At 42.4% G+C, this 20,273-nt stretch overlaps 1 protein-coding gene across 2 annotated transcripts in view; it reads left to right on the top strand.

Moving 5' to 3' along the window:
* Positions 1–450: 450 nt before the first annotated feature.
* LOC135212154 (DNA-directed RNA polymerase II subunit RPB9-like) overlaps positions 451–20,273 on the top strand; it is a 44,147-nt gene continuing 24,324 nt past the window's right edge. Inside the window, exon 1 of one of the 2 annotated variants that reach the window (XM_064245574.1) lies at positions 451–604. The gene's annotated coding sequence lies outside the window, so the exon portion shown is untranslated. Of the gene's footprint in view, positions 605–660; positions 794–20,273 lie in introns of those variants that run through there. The other variant, XM_064245575.1, reaches the window with a different exon arrangement.

Genomic DNA, 20,273 nt, shown 5'->3' with positions numbered 1-20,273 from the left:
TAAACATAAACTTAAGTAAGAGTAAAGCAGTTAAAGGTAAACAGATAAAGGAAATAATAAACAACTGGACAGAGAAACATGACAGTAAGAAATGAATGAAAAGACAACATTAAGAACCATCAGAAAATATAAAGAAAACACAATGGAAGAAATCTGGTATGATAACACTGAAAAAGCAATGCTGATCAGTAGAGTCAAACTAGGTACACTAGGATTAAATTATAGAAATAGAATAAAAGGAAAAGATAAAAAATGTTTGTACTGCAAGGGAAAAAAAATTAAAAATTTAGATAATTTCTTACTCTACTTCCCAGCATAGAATATTAGAAATAGATTAGTGTGCAGCAGCCATATCAGAAAAACAGAGAATTGATAGCTAATATACTGTTATTTTCAGATCTGTCGAGGGCGGAAGTTGAAAATGGGAAAGAATTTCTAAAAGAATTGTGGTGTTACAGAGAGAAAAAACTTAAACACAAACACAGGAGGAATAAAACGAATAAGTGGGCCGTTTCAAAGGATACTCGCCCTTACTACTACTACCAGCGAGTTCGATTAACTAACAACAAAGCGACTCGTATAAACTTTGCTTCATTATCATCAGGTAATTCTCAATTACTCACGTGAATTCCCTTCGTGTTTCCCGCCTGTTAGATGGAATACTTCCGCTAGTTAGAATTCCAAAAGAAAATTACTAGTCCCTGATCTAATTAGGCCAAGCCCAGACCACACGGCATCTTGGGTAACGTAAACTGAGCCGAGGCGAAGGGACATCGTTTTTCTGCTTTTAAACGTAATCATTTTGAATTAATATGTAAAACTTGAATTTTTAATATGTAAAACTGCAACCTGATGCCACCGTCCTCTATCTCTGTAGCTAGGCTACCTGTTTACATAAAGGTGTGGGGGGAGGGGTCGCCTTGTTTAGGCTAGTTCGAACCCCTTGGTCGTGAATGTCAAAACAAACAAAAGACGGTAAATATCATTGTAAACAAAGGACGGTGGTAGATCTCCCAGTCTAGCCTAGTAAGCATTGGAGTGTCTTAGGGAAAAAAAAAAAAAAAAAAAAAAAAACCAGCGACTACCAACCCTTATCATGGTTTTTAGGTCTTATTCACTCGATATTTAAATGGGTGGAAACAAGAATACAATTACAACTCCAAGCATACCATCAAAAGATGAAGTTTCGTCAACATAATGGTGATATTGAAAGCCCCATACGAACTAAAATAACCATGTGACGCCTCTCCGTAAATATGTTTTTTCAAGGCAGTTTTGAAAATCCAATATGGTGCTACCGTATGGATGTACAGGTTCTGGATCAGTGGACGAAAAATCATCTTTCCCAGCCTTCCAGCAATCATTTGAACAATGTTAGCGTATGTATGTAACGTTTATTGATCTTACTCAGATTGCAGTTGTAATCAGCACAATAAAAACAACATTTTGTTGCCATATTGCTGAAAAGTATGAAACTTTTTTTTTATTCCCAGGGTCATGGTTTGAACTGAATTCATTCTTACCTTGTAAATCGGTGGTTTTTATTCCTTCACTGCCATCACAACTGAAAACTCCACAGTGCTTATCTGATTGTTATTATACACATTTTGGTCTCAGTTCACTCCACATTGCACTTTAAACCAGTTGCTGTTCCTGGTTCCTAAGCGCGCGCGCGCCACTAACACAGTGTCGAACAGCAGACGACGAAACTGCAAAGTTTTTATTCGCTAAAATTGTTTACTTTACTCGTTATTTAGTTCAAATTTACTTTGTTATTTAAAAATTTTAATTTAATTCATGTATATTATCCCTTTTTTGCAACCAAATTACCCCGAAAAATTACAGATATTTTCTAAATTAGATACAATCAAATGTTTCTAACGTTTTCGTACATCTGGCTGCCGAAAACCATAGAGGAACGACTACGGATAAGTGGAAATTATATACGTATTTTTTTTTTTTTTGCTTTTTTTTGTTTTTGCTAGCACTTTCATTGATTTCAGTCTATATATTAGTAATTTTAATTTCTTTAATAAAACGATGCCAGAAATAAATGTAACCTTTAATGTTTTGCATGCCAAGAATGGCAAAATCATCGTTGCCCACATTAGTGGAGGCTTCACATATACGCCGATTCATTATTATAAACAGTTTCCATGAATTCTAGTGTCATAGTAATGCCATAATGATAAAATTGCTTTTAATATTTATGAAATATATACTTCCAATACATAGCCTAATTTTACCAATTTTGTTTTGTGTGTAGTCCCCCTTATACCCCAGTTTGGAGGGTTGAACACATACCAATTGGCAACAGAGAGAGAATGAGAGGGAGGAGAGGAGAGAGAGAGAGAGAGAGAGAGAGAGGAGAAGAGAGAGAGAGAGAGAGAGAGAGAAAGGAGGGCGAGAGAGGAGGGGAGAGAGAGAGAGAGAGAGAGAGAGAGAGTAGAGAGAGAAAGGAAGGCGAAGGAAGGTGGAGGGGGTGGAGAGGTAGGTGGAGGCGTTTTTAACGCGTGTTCGTATCCATTTCTGGATAATGGAGTTTTTGTCTCTTGGTACAAGGACAAGTGTCGTTATTCTTTACGATTAGTGATTCACGATTCCCTTATAAATTACGGAACGGGTGTAATGCACTATAGTAAAATCTCGTTCTGATACGAATGTTCGTTAGAGAAATAGGTATTGCCCAAAAACCAAAAAACTGCTTGCACTGTCTCTGAAACCCATAGTAGGTATGCTGCTTGGTTGTCAATCAAGTTTTTTGTAATCAAGTATTTTTTACAAGCTAGGCTATTGGAATAAATTTGTATTTTCTCAATCAAAACATATGCCCCTCAATGTTAACTTTCCTCTTTTAACGACTTTCTGGTCATTGCAAATTCGGCCCCCATACAGGGGGTCCTCGAGTTACGACGTTGATCGTTCTTACGATGCATCGTAACACGAATTTCAGCGTAAGTCGGAACATTGAAAAATACCACATGATTTAATGTAAATACCTATCAATAACAACGAGAGAGAACAATTCCTTACCTTTATTAGTTTGATTGGCTTGCACACTGGAGAGGAAGCTGCGGTGCTGGAGAGACTGGGGGAGGTTAGTGAAGAGGAAAAAGAACCTCCAGAAGTTGCTGGAGATGCTGAGGCAGATGATTCTTGAGGTGAGGCAGAACATACTAGTACTGGGAGATGCTGAATCACATAAGGCTGACTGGGATACGCCGTTGATTTTGGTCTTCCAACCAAAGCACCAATAACCTTTCCATTTCAATTATTAGACCACTACGCTGCTTAGTTATCACTGTCGCTTTCATAAGGAGCAGATCCTTTCACATGTTCAACGATGCGCTCCTTTATCTTTGATAATGGTAGCAACGGTCGAACGGCTAAGGCCAAGCGAGCGGCCAATGTTTGTTGCGTTTCTCCCTTCTCGGATCGCTTTATAATGTCCACTTTAATTTCCATGGTGATGGCCTTTTCTTTTCTTCGATGCATACCATCAGAAGAGTCCGCCTTGCGCTTGGGAGCCATAACAAAGAGCAAAAAGTTACAAAAACGATACACACGAGGAGAGAGAGGCAGTGTAAACAACCAAAATGGCGTATGGGCGAGGACTGAGCGTAGCGAAGCGACGCCGTCCTCTCCCCCACAAAGCGATATTCTTCCGCGTGCGCCTGGAACTAGTTCGCGTTTGTTTACGTTGCTTACGACGCTAAAAAACCGCGTAAGACAGGAAACGACGCAAAATATTATTATATATTTTTATGGGGGCGCGTTCGTAACCACGAAACATCGTTAAGTCGAGACCAGCGTAACCCGAGGACTTACTGTAATTTCTTATGGTGCGAAAACAGAGGCACAGGGACCGAAAACGATTGCGTCCCACTACAGCGATAATACGGCAGTAAAAACATCTTCCATATCCATCAAGTAAATAATAAAAGATATATATGCGCATTACGATTATACCAAATTACGTGAAAAAAAAAAAAAAAGCTGATAATCTGCATGAATAACTGGTAAAAAACTGTTCTGCAAGAAAGTTGAGTAAAGCAATTATTTACAAATAGGTACGAAAGTCAAGATGCCGTGACGTCATGACAATACAGGACGTTAAAGAACGTTCTAATTCCAAAAAAAAAATAATTACTTAAATGTTTGAGTCGTGAATCGAGTTACTTTTTCAATAACGAATATTTCAAATTATCATCATTTAAAAAATATGTAAAATATTGATGTTTTACTATTATTTATTTATAAACAAGTGCACTCTCGTCGTCGTCTTTCTATAAAAATAGTTGTTTACGGTGGGAGTTTAAAAAGTTTCAGATTGGTTGTGACGAAGTGCCCCAGCGTCTGCGGGTACGGGAAGTGGTGTGCGGATTTATCAACGGGTTATGGAAAATTGTTTATTGACACAAGCGACTCCGTCAAAAAACATCGAGATGGCGTCCAACCTCTTCTAAAAGTACTTCGAGTTGTAAGTAGAAAATGTTTAAACGCGATTTTTGAGTGAGATTTGCACTACGTTTTTGACACGTTTTTCACTACCCTCTGTTTAAATTCTTAAAATTTGGCCTTCCCCAATTTCTAAACAACTTGAAGAAAGGACTTATTTCGAAAAGGAGAGTAGAGGAATCATTTCAGCTTCGTTTCTCACCAACCAACAAGTCGCGGGACTGTTATGCCCATTCTCCTATGTTTTTTCAGGACGCGTTATATGTACTTTTTTGTTTTTTGGGATTGTCCAAGCTGATCGTACATTGGGTCCACTCTGGACCCTACGGTTTTTTACCCATAATATGCTAACCTGAATGGCAAAAGTTAGCATAGGGTAAATGACCAAGTGGCGATAAGGGTAAACAACCGAATAGACTAGTTGCGGCCGTCTTTCCCGCTCGTTGACCCACCTTCCAAAAAAAAAAAAAAAAGTTATTTTAACATGTCCTGACACCGGGAGAGTGGACACAAGTCACGAAGTCATCAGTCGTGGAAGCAACACTCGAGACCTCTACTTTCCTCTCGAAAAAAAAAAAAAAAGGTGTTGTTCACTCCCAAAGTACAAAAATGCTAATGTTATAATTTTAAAGATTAAACAAGAGGTTAATGAAAAGTCCTGGGCCATGTGCAGTGCTAAGCTTACTCCATGAACACTTTTGATTTTTACTGAAACAAAACAAGAAACAACAAAAACCTTATGTTTAGAAGACTGACACCATCTTGATGTCTGCAGAGTCACTTGTGTAACCAAACTTCCCATTTCCTGTGCTAAATCCGCACACCATTTGTACCCATAGACGCTGAGACACTTTCTTCACAACAATCTTCAACGATGATGACATTAACACTGGAGTCCAAGGAAACTCGCAATTTTTGGCGGGAGGGGGGGGAGAAGGAAGGAGAGTACGCTAGTCAAAATTGTTTAATAGATAGTTAAACATCAGTATAAGGTTATGAATTGCATAAATTTATTATGTATTCATGATAATTAATTAGAAAAAAAAATATTTAGTTTGTTGAAAAAAAAAACAAAAGCACTAGATTCCTGACACAAATTTCAGCGGTTTTGCTGTGATTATTAGCTACGATGTGTTGTTCGTGCTTTCCTACATTTTTATCACTGTTACCAATTAATATGTATTTATCCACAAAACCATGGAAATAAGTGAAATTAGCGTATCTATTAGTAGCATATATATTACATAAATATTAGAGCAATTTTATCATTATTGCATTACTATACAACTAGAATTCATGGAAACAGTTTGTAAATGCATCGGCATATGTGTGAAGCTCCATTAAAATGGCAACAATGAAATTTTGCCATTTCTAGCGTGCAAACATTTAAGGTTACATTTATTTCAGGCATAGGTACAATTATTAAAAATAAAGAAGGCAGAATAGTAATATAGACTTAAATCAATGAAAAGTCCTATAAAAAAAATACAAAATTTTTGTTATAAACAATTCACTAATCTGTTGTCTGCTCGGCGATGGTTTTCGGCAGCCAGATGTACGACAAGGCTGGAAATTTTTTCTCGCCACGACTTCGCTGTCAACAAACTCTCAACTTATTTCAGGTGGAATTTGTAGAGAATTAAAAACAAAGTGTGTATAATTACATTCAATTAAGCACTGTTGTGATGGCAGTAATGATAAAATCACTGATTACAAGGTAAAAATGCATTTCAGTTCAAACCATGACCCCAAGAATAAGACATCTTATACTTTCACTAATATAGGCAACAAACATCAATGTTTATTGTGCTGATTACAGCTGCAATCTTGAGTAATATCAATAAATGTCACATATATATGTTAATATTGTTCAAATGAGCTCTGGGGAGGCTGGGAAGGACATGGTCCCGATTCGGGAGACGAAAGGGACCGTATGCGAGGAGACACCATACTGGATTTAAAAACTGCCTTGAAAACCTATTTTACGAAGACCTCACATGCTTATTTTAGTTCGTATGGTGCTTTCATATACCCCATTATGTTGATGAAACTTCAATCTTTTGAATGGTATGCTTAAAGATGTAAGAGTATTGTTGCTTCACCAGTTAAATATTGAGTGAAAAAGGGTATTCTTCTCGAGTAAGATGGACCTTCCTAAAAAAAAAAAAAGTACTTGAATTTGCTGCCATGAGCATCAATCAAGAGTTGTGGCCCATCCTGGCAGCACACAGAGACCTCTACACTCCTCTTGAAGTAAGCGTTTTCTCCTAAATTATGAATTAATGGTATAATTCAAGCGCTTTTTTGGGAAGTGGCTGTGTTCTGAGAGGTGGCTGCTATGTCGCTGTTCGGTCATTTACCCTATGCCAACTTATCTTACTTTTAAACCTGCTCTTAGGCCTAGGGTAAATGACCGGGCCACAAACAGTCGCTGAAAATTCACCTTTTCACTCAATATTCAATTGGTGGAACAACAACAAAATTAGACTTTTAGGGTAAACGACCAGGTCATGACATGTTGGCTCACTAAAAAAAAAAAAAAACCACCCCATTGCAATACACCCCCTGAACACCTGAAACCACTAGCCCTCACTTACCAGCCCGAACCATCATTTATTAAAAACAAAAAATTTACCAAATCTTTGGTTAAAAATAAACGATCAGTGTTTGCCAATCTCCTGGCAAACACCCTCGTTATTACCTAGTTACCAGCCCACCGCTAGTAAGCCCTGGCCTCACGGGCCGGTCACCACCTGCCCTCTCACGTCAATCACTTATCGTTCGCGGTGGAGTACAGATGTATCCACAGCGGAACTCCTTTTTCGGTCTTGCCCGGCCTTCATTTTGCACCTTTGATTTGATTGAATTTGGTGACGATTACGCATCCCTTTGGATTACGGTTGGATTGCTCTTAATACCTTGTCATTAGAACATTGGATTCTGCAAAGGAGAAAAAAAAACAACACAGGATACGACGACTACTGCATCCGTCGGCCACGACATCACAGAAAAAAAAAACGACGGAGCGGAAGTTCACAACGTATCGTCTTTGCCAACCAATGCAAAGAAAAAAAAAAAGGATGAGTAACCCTATGACACAATAGTCATTCCTTATGCGTAAATTGTAGGCCTGTTCAATATAATGTAAGACCAGATGTTTGGAATGTCAGGAGTGGTCTTTGGACCAGAATGTTAGGGTATCTCAAACATAGGAAAGGTCTCGTATTTAAGAAAAGTTACTGGTAGGCAGGAGAGACTAACGGTAGATCAAGATAGACTTAGAGACAGTGCTCGTTAAGAGACTTGAGGAGTACGCTGACATTCGAGTATGACAATCTCTGTTACCGATTTTATGTCAAGATTATGTGAGGGGGATAGATCGAGCAATAGGGATACCTGAAATTACTAAAATTCGTTTCTGTTCCAGCTCCCCTGCCTGTTCCAGAATCAGGCCCTAAACCGGTTGCTGGGGTTATTGGGGATCCGCAAGCCCACGGGCAGGATCCGCCGTCCCCAACCCCCCTGGCGCGGAGCAGGCAGTGTTGGCAGCAGATTCCCCTTCCCTTCGATGACATCTCTGTTACCGATTTAGGTCAAAAGATTGTGAGGATAGATCGAGCAATAGGGATACTGAAATTACTAATCGTTCTTTTCCAGCTCCCTGCCTGTTCCAGAATCAAGCCCTACCGGTGATGGGGGTTATGGGGATCCTCCAACAAGCCCACGGGCAGGATCCGCCGTCCCCCTGGCGCGGAGCAGGGCAGTGTTGGCAGCAGCATTCCCCTTCCCTCGATGTGTAAGTTATCAGGATGATAAAAACACTTAGGTCAGATATAGACGAGTAGTGGGATAATAGGCATACATGAGTTTAGTTTAGGAAGAGAAGTGCAGGCTTCTTCGGGTCGGTTTTCATATTAAAAAGTAGTAGTTTTTAGAGGCACAGTGTCCTTAGAGCATCTTTAGGCTTTTTCCTGCTTTCGAGTTCCTTGCATCAGAAGCTTTTAGGCCAGGGTTGGTCTTTCAGATATGCTCCTTCGTCTTTAAGGTTACTTTCCTCTACGTATACGATACGACGATAATTGTTAATATCACTAATTCTCCGTTCAATGCATATTGACTTACGATATTCAGTATGAAGAGGAAATCGAATAAATTAAACTACTGTTAGCCTAGTGTTCACGATGTTATATATCGTAGCTATGCATATTCAGTAGCCTAGCCTAACCTAAAGTATTCGATGTACAACATATCGGTAGTTATTTTTATTTTTGGCTAACGCTGTAGGCTTAAGGCATTCTTGACTTCGGATAAGTTCAATACCAGGTGTAAAATTGAAAAACGAACGAGAATCCGATCTGAGGATAATTAATATGAATGTAATCGAAACAGAATGAAGATCGGATTCTGTCCGACTAAAGCATATAATTGTATTATGTGTATCATCATATTGGCGTAGTTATTAAACACTAAACTCGGCCAGTCATCATTCACGCTGGAATCGGGGGCGGGATGACGAATACGGGTTTGCGTCGCCGTATCCATCTCATTCTCTCCTGATTGACTAAATGACTAACGTAACAACACTCTCAACTTTATGCCAAGTTTGTACAAACGTCCTTAAAGGAGACGTGTCCTTCAAAACTATGTTGACATTTAATATAGTCAATGAGGTATCTATCTTGGGGGCATATAATCAGATGTCAGATATAAGGAATTTGTATGTATGACGTCTTCATACGTTTTAACAGACTATTGCCGGTCAGTATTTACATTGAGCTTATTGGTTTTTTCAATTACAGTTACAAATTATTTTACCAGTTCGTATTATCAAATTACAATGACAAAAACTGTTTAAATAATATTAGGCCTAATAAAGTTAATTTAATTACCTTTAAATATTATTTTATTACTTTTCAATTTAAAAAATTATAATTACACTAGCTTGTCGTCAAACAGCACTATTGTAAGAGGGTGGTGTGGTTAGACAGACAAGGATGGCCGCTAGTCTATTTTTTTTTTTTTTCTCTTGGCTTCAGATTCAACCATATCACTTTGGTCTCGGCTAATGATTTTGTCCTTAGTTTAGCATATTAATGAATATCTGGATACTTAACTTATGTAACGAAGTCATTACTGTTCGTCTTACGATGTAATTTTAAGACCAAATTTGACTGATACGTCTCATCGGAAAGCTAGTTTTTTTTTTTCCCTCGGTGGTTAGATGGCGTTAAATTTAGGATTCCGTTTTCGGTTTTTCACTCGTTTTTCAATAGGTGATTACGAACCTTACACTTTATATACGTTATTAATCCTTTGTCTGTGTGAAAAACAACAGTAATGAGCTCTTTCATGCTATTAGTTTCTTTACCAACGGCTGCGTTGGAATTCATACATAGCTCGGGACTTCTGTCCCAGGTTGCTGATGAACGTAATTTTGCCTTATTAGCTTCAGCTGCATTTATAACATGAATACAGTAATTTACCGTCCCACGCGGATGAATACAATAACGGGATGTTGCTATCGATTCGATTACTGTCACACGCTGATCAATTACAAATAAAGTAATGTTGTTATAGGAGTCGATCGCATTAGCAACAAGGTTTCTCGTTCGGTTGTTCTTAGCTGTACGGAGTTATACGAGTATTATCGTTAAAGATAATACCCACCCTTTTAAACCTTGCTGCAAATTTGCGGAGGTGGAGATATTAGACGATCGTAATTTCTCTCTCTCTCTCTCTCTCCTCTCTCTCTCTCTCTCTCTCTCTCTCTCTCTTTTCCCTGATTTTATCTCTCTCTCTCTCTTTTCCCTGATTTTATATTTCTCTCTTTAATCCTAGACCGATTGTGTTTCTCTCTCTCTCTCTCTCTCATCTCTCTCTCTCTCTCTCTCTCTCTCTCTCTCTCTCACTTTTCTGAGTTTCATATTCTCTCCATATTCTCTCATCCTATTTTTCCACGCTCTCCTAACACTGGACTCATTGTGCAACAGAGGTTTTTCTTCCTTTCACACTTTTCAAAACTTTATCAATTTCCCTTCAGCGCTGACTGACCTCATAGGTACCCAATACTCGGCCTTTGGCTAAAATTCTATTTTTAAACCCAACAATCTTGCTGTCTGAGTTAGTATTAGAGTAGGGAGCGAATATTCGGAATATGTATAAGGTATTCAATGATATGATATATCACAAGAGGATTTTTAAGTATTAGGAAAGATAGAAAGAAAAAACATGTCTGGGCTATTCTGAGGGGTATTCTTCCAAGTGCCAACCAGGCAGAGTACAGACAGGCAGGTACAACACTACAAGAGAGGAACATCACTACAATCGACGGGACACCGTTTGTCTCCTCCGTACATGAGAGGCCTAAGGCCACAATGGAGGTCTTTCAGTTTCCCTTCCATACATGAGAGGCCAAGAGCCACATGGGAGGTCTTCAGATTCCCTCCATACATGAGAGGCCGAGAGCCACATGGGAGATCTTCAGATTCCCTCCATACATGAGAGGCCGAGAGCCACATGGGAGGTCTTCAGTTTTTTCCTCTACTCAGGTGAGGCACATAGCCAGCTGAGAGGAAACAGGTTTGTATCCTTCCGCACTCAATGAGTTTTGACCTTAGGGTAGTAGTAGGTGCAGGGGAGGGAGTTTTTTTCCCTCCACATATGGCAGGCCTAGAAGGCCACACATGGGAGAATTAGCTTGGACGAGTGACCAAAAAATTAACTTGAGACTGACTCGCGTACTCTTATAATATTGACTGACAACTAGTACAGTGGAGGGCCAGGGACAGATTGATTCCCACCTCCAAATTAATGTTGTTAATCGGGCTAGTTCAGGTGTTCAGGGGGGGTGGGTGTATTGCAATATGAAGTTTTTATTGTGAAAACTAATATTGTAATACCTACCTGAACACTGAATGATTCACCCACCCTCCTCCCCTCTCATACAGAGTTATTGAGTTATGATTGACGTGAGAGGCAGGTGTGACCGCCCGTGAGGCAGGGCGTAACTAGCGGTGGGGGGGGCTGGTAACTAGGTAACGAGGGTGTTTTGCCAGGGAGATTGGCAACACTGATCGTTTATTTTAACCAAAGATTTGGTAAATAATAAATGATGGTTCGGGCTGGTAAGGAATGACCAGGGCTAGTTCAGTGTTCAGGTAGGTATTACAAACATTAGTTTTTTACAATAAAAAAAACTTCATTTTTCACTTGATATTGAGGGTAAAATACAGGATGGCTGGCTTCTATTGTAGCACAACCACCTTCCTGAAAAAGTACTTTAACACGTCCTGTCACCCAGGATAGACATTAGTCAAAAGCCAACGTCCATCGAAGCAACACCTTGAGACCTCTACTTTCCTCTCGAAGTAAGTTTTTTCTCCCAAGTCACAAATTAAGGCATATATAATTAACAATTTTCGGGAAGGTGGTCATGCTATAGTAGAGGCCGGCCATTCGATATTTTACCCTAATTGGTGAAACAATATTACAATTAAATCTTTAAGCAAACCTTTCAAAAGATCATAGTTTCTTTTAACAGAATGAACGGCGAAGGATGCCCTTCATTAGCCAAGGGACAACCTGGACATTTATTCCTTTCCACAATTTTTTGCCTGATTTGTCTGGTGATCAACAGAGTAATGACCTTCAGGAATCTAAGGGTGACTTTGGTGATTCCTTTGTGGCCTCAAGCCGAGTGGTATCCCAACCTTTTGACTCTCCTAACGGAAGTCCCAGGGAGACACCTCCTTGGCACAACCTTCTTTACTAGCCTTGTGTCGAAAGATGCCATCAGTCTTTCAAGTCCCTCTCTTCACTGGTTGGGGACTATCCAGGAGGCAGTCCCTGGTTATTGTCGATCCAGTTTTATGGGGCTTGTCTAGTGACGAAAATTGGCAATTTTTGGTGGCGATATGCACAAATTTCTGCTTATCAGCGCCAATATATACCTAACAGAGGTGCTGTTAGCGGAAAATTAGTGATTTTCGCTGCTTATTGGCACCGAAAATTGCAGATTTTCAGTTATCTGAGATTTTCTGTTATTGTCACATTGTCATAACAGAACTCCCCCTGATAACCAGTGACTGCCTGTATCTTCTGCAAGTGAGAGGCTTTTCTCACAGGGCAGCATCAGAGATGTCTGGGTATCTCAGGAAATCATCAACAGCTGTGTATCAAGGGAAGTGGGCAGTCTACTGTGATTGGTGTCGTCAGTAGGGTTGCTCTCCAGTGGGAACTTCTATTCAACAATTAGCTGACTTCCTCGTCTTCCTTTTTAGAGAGAAGTTCCTTTCCGTGTCAGCCATTAAGGGCTATAGGGCTGCTTTAGGACTAGTTCTTTGTCTGAAAGGTGTGGCTCTCTCTTCCTCATGGGAGATATCTTTGCTCTTAAGAAGCTTTGAGCAATCCTGTCTACCTAGGGTCCTGTCCACTTAAAAAACTTAAGCCTGCAGTGTAACCTAGGCACTATACAAGTGCTTGGGGGAGACCTTTGACCAGGAGCTCATGCTCAAAACTGCCTTCCTGCTAGCCTTAGCCTTGTGAAGCTTATAGGGGAGTTACTTGGTTTGTCATATTTAGTCTGGCACTTGAAGGGTTGGGAATTTCTCTTGTACTTGTTCAATCCTGAGTTTGAAATGAAAAATAAGAATCTGTCAGTCTGATGTTAGATATGAGTTTCTTGATTACCCTCCTTGTGGGACTTTGTTGTTGGTGACCCAGATGAGACGCTTCTGTGGTAGGTATGAGCCTTAAAGTACTATTTTCATACAATTGAACTTACCTGTCAGATATATACATAGCTAAGACTCCGTCGTCTACCCCCGACAGAAATTCAAATTTCGCGGCCACTCGCTACCGGTAGGTCAGGTGATCTACCTGCCTGCCCTGGGCGGCAGGAACTAGGAAACCATTCCGTTTTCTATCATATTTCTCTGTCGCCGGTGGTATCAACATTGTTGTTACTACCTCCTGACTGGAATTTCGCTTTTCAAGGACTTTATTGATCATCTTTATTGGATTGCTTGGTGACGTACTGGATCGTTGTTTTGGCATTTGCTACTGTGGACTGGATTTGGACTTGCTTTTGATTTTTCTAATAGAATGTCTGATTCAAGTGTTAGTGTGAGGAGTGTGTGTGAATGGTAGGCTGCAAGGTGAGGATAACCGAAAGGCTTCGGTTGATCCTCACACTGTATGTAGTAAATGTAGGGGGTTTGGACTGTTCTTTGGCTAACACTGTATTGAGTGTGAAAAGTTGGATGCTAATGAAATGGAAGACTCTAACTTCTTACTTGAAGAAGTTGAGAGGGGGATAGGATTAGACGGGCTGCACAAAAAGAGTGTGAGTACAATGGCCTATTGAGCCTTTTTCTGAGTCTAACTCTCCTTTGTTAATGAATATGATTCTCCCTATGTATCTGAATCCTCACAGGCTTTGCATTCGGGTTCGGCTTCTGAAATCGCCAATCTGAAGGCTACTCTTCGTAAAATGAAGGACAAAGATGGCGGCGGCCCAATGCAAGGTAAGCTAGTGATTGTGATTACTAAGTGAAGTGAGTGTTCCCAGTGTTGTGGAGGGGGCGTCTGACCGTCCTGCGATGCTCCCAGGCCTAGACCTCTTCCAAACTCACATACCCAGAGGAGTAGGAAAGTCGAAAGTCGTACGGAGGTTGTGGGGAATCCCCTCACGGTCAGGCGTCCCTTCAGCAGGTTCTGTTTCGTTACAGTCTGCTCAGGACCGCTCTAATAGAAGCGTCCTACGAGATTGTTTCTCGTCGTCCGGTTCTCCTTCACCTAAACGAGGGTGGAAGGACTCGGATCTTTCTAGGCCACTGAAAAGGCATTGGAAAGAGCGCGCGTTCGAATCGAGCCCACCCGGAACGCTTCTCGGAGGAAGCTCCTTCTTCTATCAAGAAGGCTAAGCTGGTTGCGACGCCTCCTAGAACAGTATTTGAGGATCGCACTCCTTCGAGTTCTCCTGCTTCTTCTATTGAAGAGGACGCTGGGTGGCTTCCAAGAGGATATTGCTTGTCAGTTCAAGAGCCAGATTGCCTCTTGGTTGGAGTTCTTTCGAGGGATCCCCCTCGCAAGAAGGACGCTAGACTTCCTATTAAGAAGTCCTCAGTCTTCTTTCACCAGGCCAGACGTGAAGCTGTCCGCCAGACATGGGACGTCTTCCAGGCGCGAAGAGTCGCAAAACAAACGTCAGGTATCTATCCGAGCGAGGTTGCTCTAGATCAGGATTACGCTCCAGGCGTGAGGCGCCAGCCAGGCGCGAGGCGCCAGTTAGGCGTGAGGATTCAGCCAAGCGCGAGGGCGCCAGCCAGGCGCGAGGAGTCAACATTGCGTGAGGCGCCAGACAAGCGCGAGACGTCAGCCAGGCGCGAGATGCCAGCCAGGCTACACGCTCCAGCCAAGCGTGAAGCGCCAGGCCAAGCGCGAGGCGCAAGACAGGCGCGAGGCGCCAGACAAGCGCGGGGCGCCAGCCAAGCGCGAGGAGCTGTTCAGCGCGAGAAGTCAAGCAGACGCGAGACTTAGACTTGAGAGAGAGTCGGTTCACTCTATGAGCCCCTCTCCTAGTAGGATTTGTCACCTCAGTAGAGAGAGAACGGGAGAGGAAGATCCTCTCGTTTTTCAGGCCGATTCTCCACAAGGTGTAGAAGGAGATTCGGAAGAAGAGGGTGACGGTAGAGAAGGAGTCTCGAACTATAAAGTTCTGACTGACCTTCTTTTACGGGAATACAGAGATTCTTTAACTCCTGCCCGCTCCTCCTTCGCCTCGATCACTGTTTTCGAGTTGCGATTGTGCCTAAAGTCTTCGTCGGTCTTGAAGATGAGACCTACGATCTCTATGAAGAGAGCGCTTGCAGTCCTTAGACAAATGATGTTGTCTAAGAAGGATCTTGGGCAGGACCACCTTCTGTATGCCTCCAGCCATACTTTCTGGCAAGAGAGGGTTTCTGGTACCGAACTGGGGAGAACATGGGCCTTTCTCTCCCAGCGGCAGCCGAAGCGGACTTTTCAACCTTGGTTGACTCGTCAAGGAGACACGCTTTGAATGGAGCTCCGCGTGTCGTGGGCCGATTTCGGAGACGGATCATCTCCTCAAGGGACTCTTCCATATTTTGGAAGTGTTTTTAATTTCCTAGACTGGTCCCTTGGGGTGATGTCTAAGAAAGCTCATGACTCGGATGGTCTTGACCCCGAAGTCATTCTGAGTATTCTTGCTTGTATTGACAAGGCGGTACAAGACGGATCAGGGAGAAATCTCCTCTCTTTTCGGAGCAGTACTCCTTAAGAAGAGGAGTATTTTAGTTTCCTTCCTAACCAGGCAGTTTCTCCCTCACGAGAGCAGCCCTGGTTTTCGCTCCCATGTCTGACTTCCTGTTTCCTTCTCAGTTATGAAGGACATTTTCTCGATCACTGACTGAGAAGGCGACTCAGGATCTTCTCCTGCAAACTGCAAGGAAGAAGAGACCACTGTTCAGTTGACAAGAAAGGACCGACTTCTACGGTTCAGCCCTTTCGAGGAGGGCCTCTCTCCAGAGCTACCTCTAAGAGAAGAGGTCTTGAGAGGAGGTAGGTAAGGCTCCTTCCCGTCCTTTAAGAAAGGGAAGTGAGACAAACAGCCTCCAAACACCAGTGGGGGCCAGGCTTCTCGAATTTGCAGACGCCTGGTCACTCATAAACTCAGACGCCTCTTCCATGTCCATAATCAGGAAGGGATATCTTATCCCCTTCCAAGACAGTCCTCCACTAACGACCATTCCGCGGGAAACTGTCAGCCAGATAACAGGGACCTGTACTGAGGGATACTCTTCGTCTGATGGTGAATCAAATGTGGGACAAAAGAGCTATAGAACTGGTTCTAGAGCAAAACTCTCCGGGGTTTTACAATCGGCTTTCCTGGTTGCGAAAGCCTCGGGGGCTGGAGACCAGTTCTAGATGTCAGCGCTCTGAACAAGTTCGTTCGAAAGGAGAAGTTCTCTATGGAGACTTCGGCCTCAGTCCTTGCGGCGTTACGTCAAGGAGATTGGATGGTGTCGCTGGATCTCCAGGACGCCTATTTTCATGTCCCGATTCACCCTTCGTCGAAGAAGTACCTCCGTTTCATGACGGGGGGAAGGATCTTTCAGTTCAGGGCCTTGTGTTTCGGCCTGTCCACAGCTCCTCAGGTCTTCACAACCTGATGAGGAATGTGGCGAGGTTTCTTCACCTCAAAGGCAGTCAACATCTCTCTATATTTGGACGATTGGCTCATCAGGGCCAGAACAGAAGAGCAGTGTTTGGAGGACCTTTCTTTGACCCTGACCTGATAGCGTTGGGATAAACTTCTACTCCGTGAACCTCGAGAAGTCACAGCTGATTCCCAGATAGAACTTGGTCTATCTGGGGATTCAGATGGATTCTCGGGGTTTTTCGAGTATTTCCTTCGCAAGAGAGAATCGTGAGAGGCTTGGAAAAAGTCTCTCTCTTATTAGGAAAGAACGGACTTCGGCGAGGGAATGGTTAGCCTGCTAGCACCCTTTCCTCGCTCGAAACAATTCTTTCCTCTAGGAAGACTACATCTTCGCCCTCTTCAGTTTTTCCTAAGGAGATCTTGGAACTGGAAGACGGGACTTCTCTCCGACAGTTTTCTCCTTCCAATGGAGATGAACCACACCTGCAATGGTTGGTTGTCCCCTCTAAAAGAGAACAAGGGAATTTCTCTGGAAGTTCCGAACCCAAGCCGAGTGTTGTATTCCGACGCATCGGAGAAGGGTTGGGGAGCAACACTAGGACCGAGAGAAGTGTCAGGCACCTGGAAGGCAGCACAGGTGTCCTGGCACATAAATTGCAAAGAACTTCTAGCAGTTCACTTGGCGCTAAAGTTCTTCGAACCCTTTGTACGAACAGTGTGGTCCAAGTGAATGTGGACAACACTACAGCCCTGTCCTACATTCGGAAGCAAGGAGGAACGCACTCAGTGTCGCTTTACGAGATAGCAAGAGATCTGCTAATTTGGGCCTCACAAAGAAACATCTCCTCCTGACAAGATTTGTTCAGGGGACGAGAAACGTCAGGGCGGACAGACTGAGCAGGAGAAGCCAGGTCCTTCACACAGAATGGACTCTTCATTCAGAGGTGTGTCAGAGTCTTTGGGATCTTTGGGGCAACTCCTCACGTAGATCTGTTCGCCACATTCCTTTCCAAAGGCTGGGAAGTCTTTTGTTCAGTGGTGGAAGACCCAAGAGCTCTCGTGGTCGACACCTTCCTGCTGGACTGGTCTCTGTGGACGTGTACGCTTTCTTTCCCGCCCCCCCTTTCAAAATCCTGGGACAAGTGTTGAGAAGTTCGTAGCGTCCAAACGGGACAAGGATGACCCATGATAGCCCCGTTTTGGCCAGCACAAGATTGGTTTGCAGAGGTGCTGGAAGTGGACAGTAGACCTTCCCAAGATCCCTTCCAAAAAGGATGGATCTTCTCAGACAGCCACACTTCGAGAGGTTTCATCAAAACCTCCCCGCTCTCGCTCTGACTGCCTTTCGACTATCGAAAGACTTGTCAGAGCGAGGGGGTTTCTCGCGAAGCGCAAGCGCTATCGCTAGAGCCCGCAGAGCTTCCACTAGACGAGTCTATCAGTCGAAGTGGGAGGTATTCAGAAGGTGGTGTAAGTCTAAGAAGTTGTCCTCCTCCAGTACCTCTATAACTGAAATCGCTGATTTCCTTTTGTTCTTGAGAGAGGTCTCTCATTTGTCTGTATCGACGATCAAAGGATACAGGAGCATGCTTCGGCAGTATTAGAAACAGAGGCCTAGACATTGCTGAGAATAAAGATCTACACGACTTGATTAGACGTTTGAAACGGCAAAATCGGAAGGAAACTAACTCCTCCCAGCTGGAACCTGGACGTAGTTCTCAAGTTCCTTTCGTATGACAGATTTGAGCCTCCCCACGTAGCTTCGTTCAGGATATAAAAACAAAAAAAAGGAAAATGCTTGTTTCTCCTATCTTTGGCGACAGCCAAAAGAGTTGGCGAACTTCATGCCCTAGAAGATGAAGTCGCTTTAACAAAGACTCGGCCTTTTTTGCTGTTTAGAACTCTTTTTTCTAGCGAAGAATGAAAATCCATCGTATCCCTGGCCCAAGAGATTCGAGATCAAAGGCTTATCGAGTCTAGTAGGGAGAAACAGAGAGGTCTCTTGCCCGGTAAGAGCCTTGAAGTTCTTTTTACAAAGAAAGAAACAAATGGGAGGCTCTAGACAAAGTCTTTGGTGTTCGATTAAGGACCCCACAAGAATCATGTCTAAGAATGCATTAGCTTTCTTCATTAGGAGCGTCATTACGGATGCTCACAAGTTCGTCCTGACGACTCTTTTTCCGCTTTTAAGAGTAAAAGCCCATGAAGTTAGAGCAGTGGCGACGTCTCTCTTTTTTCAGAAGAATATGTCATTAAAGAAAATCATTGACACGACATATTGGAGGTGCAATTCAGTTTTTGCATCTCACTATCTTAAAGACGTTCGCGTGACCTACGAGAAATGTTTTTCTCTGTGACCTTTTGTATCGGAGGATACAATACTGGGTACGAGCAAACACCAATCCTTAAATTTGTACATACCTTCTACTAGATATGTTCTAGATTTCTGCTGACAAAGAGGGCTCGTGCTGCACTGGCGGCCAGTCACTGTTGTTCAGTAAGAACTCTTGTGATCTTTTAGGGGAGTATTAAAATTTTTTTTTGAGAATTTTTGTATGAATGAGTTTTTCGTTTGAGAGTATGGGTTGTTTGTTATGAGTTCGGGATAACTCAGAACATTCTATATACTAACATGGTGGTTAGGATCAGGTGGTCGGGATTGTTTTATGCTCCTTCCAAGGTGTGTTGTCATAGAAAAGTGGTCCAGTACCCATTGACAAAGTCCTTTTAGGCTCTGCCGAGTAAGCGGTTCTTATACCCATCGACAGACCCACAAGAACTCTAGCCATAGATCTAATATCTCGCTAAAGTCTTGAGGTGATGCAGACTACCGGGCTACAGCCACGAAGTCTACCACCTATCAGGTAGGAACCAAGGTTTTTTCTTTTATACCTACAACATATGTTGTTTACCTGTCTATTCCATATTAGCTGTCCTCTGACCTCCACCAAAGGGTGCCAATCAGCTATGTATATATATGACAGGTAAGTTCATTGTATGAAAATGATATTGTTATAATACAATAAAGTTTTCATACATACTTACCTGGCAGATATATACTGATTAATGCCGGCCCACCCAGCCTCCCCGCAGGAGACAGGTGGAAGAGAGAAAATATGATAGAAAACGGGAATGGTTCCTAGTCCTGCCGCCCAGGGCAGGCAGGTAGATCACCTGACCTACCGGTAGCGAGTGGCGCGAAATTTGAATTTCTGTCGGGGACGACGGAGTCTTAGCTATGTATATATCTGCCAGGTAAGTATGTATGAAACTTTATTGTATTATAACAATATCATTTTAATGTTCTATCCTCTTAGGCCAGAGTGTGGCAACTTTGTTATTATAGGCTTGCATAAAATTGAGATGGCTAGGAACTCCCTTTTTTTTCTGGCTTCATGAAGTGATCGAATGAGTTTGTAAGGGAGAATGACAGTCGTTAAGTTTGGACAAGAGCTTATAAATTCAGGGACTTGGGTCCATTTCTAGCGCATAAAATTGAGATGTCTAGGAACTCCCTTTTTTGTGGCTTCATGAAGTGATCAAGTGAGTTTGACTCCCTAAGGGAGCATGGCTATCATTAAGTTTGGACAAGAGCTTTTAAAGTCAGGGGTTTGGGTCCATTCCTAGGGTTTTG

The sequence above is a fragment of the Macrobrachium nipponense genome, chromosome 40 (genome assembly GCF_015104395.2).
Source record: "Macrobrachium nipponense isolate FS-2020 chromosome 40, ASM1510439v2, whole genome shotgun sequence".
Taxonomy (NCBI): Eukaryota; Metazoa; Arthropoda; class Malacostraca; order Decapoda; family Palaemonidae; genus Macrobrachium; species Macrobrachium nipponense.
The sequence above is the reverse complement of the archived record's forward strand: the minus strand, read 5'-3'. Positions and strand labels throughout refer to the sequence as shown.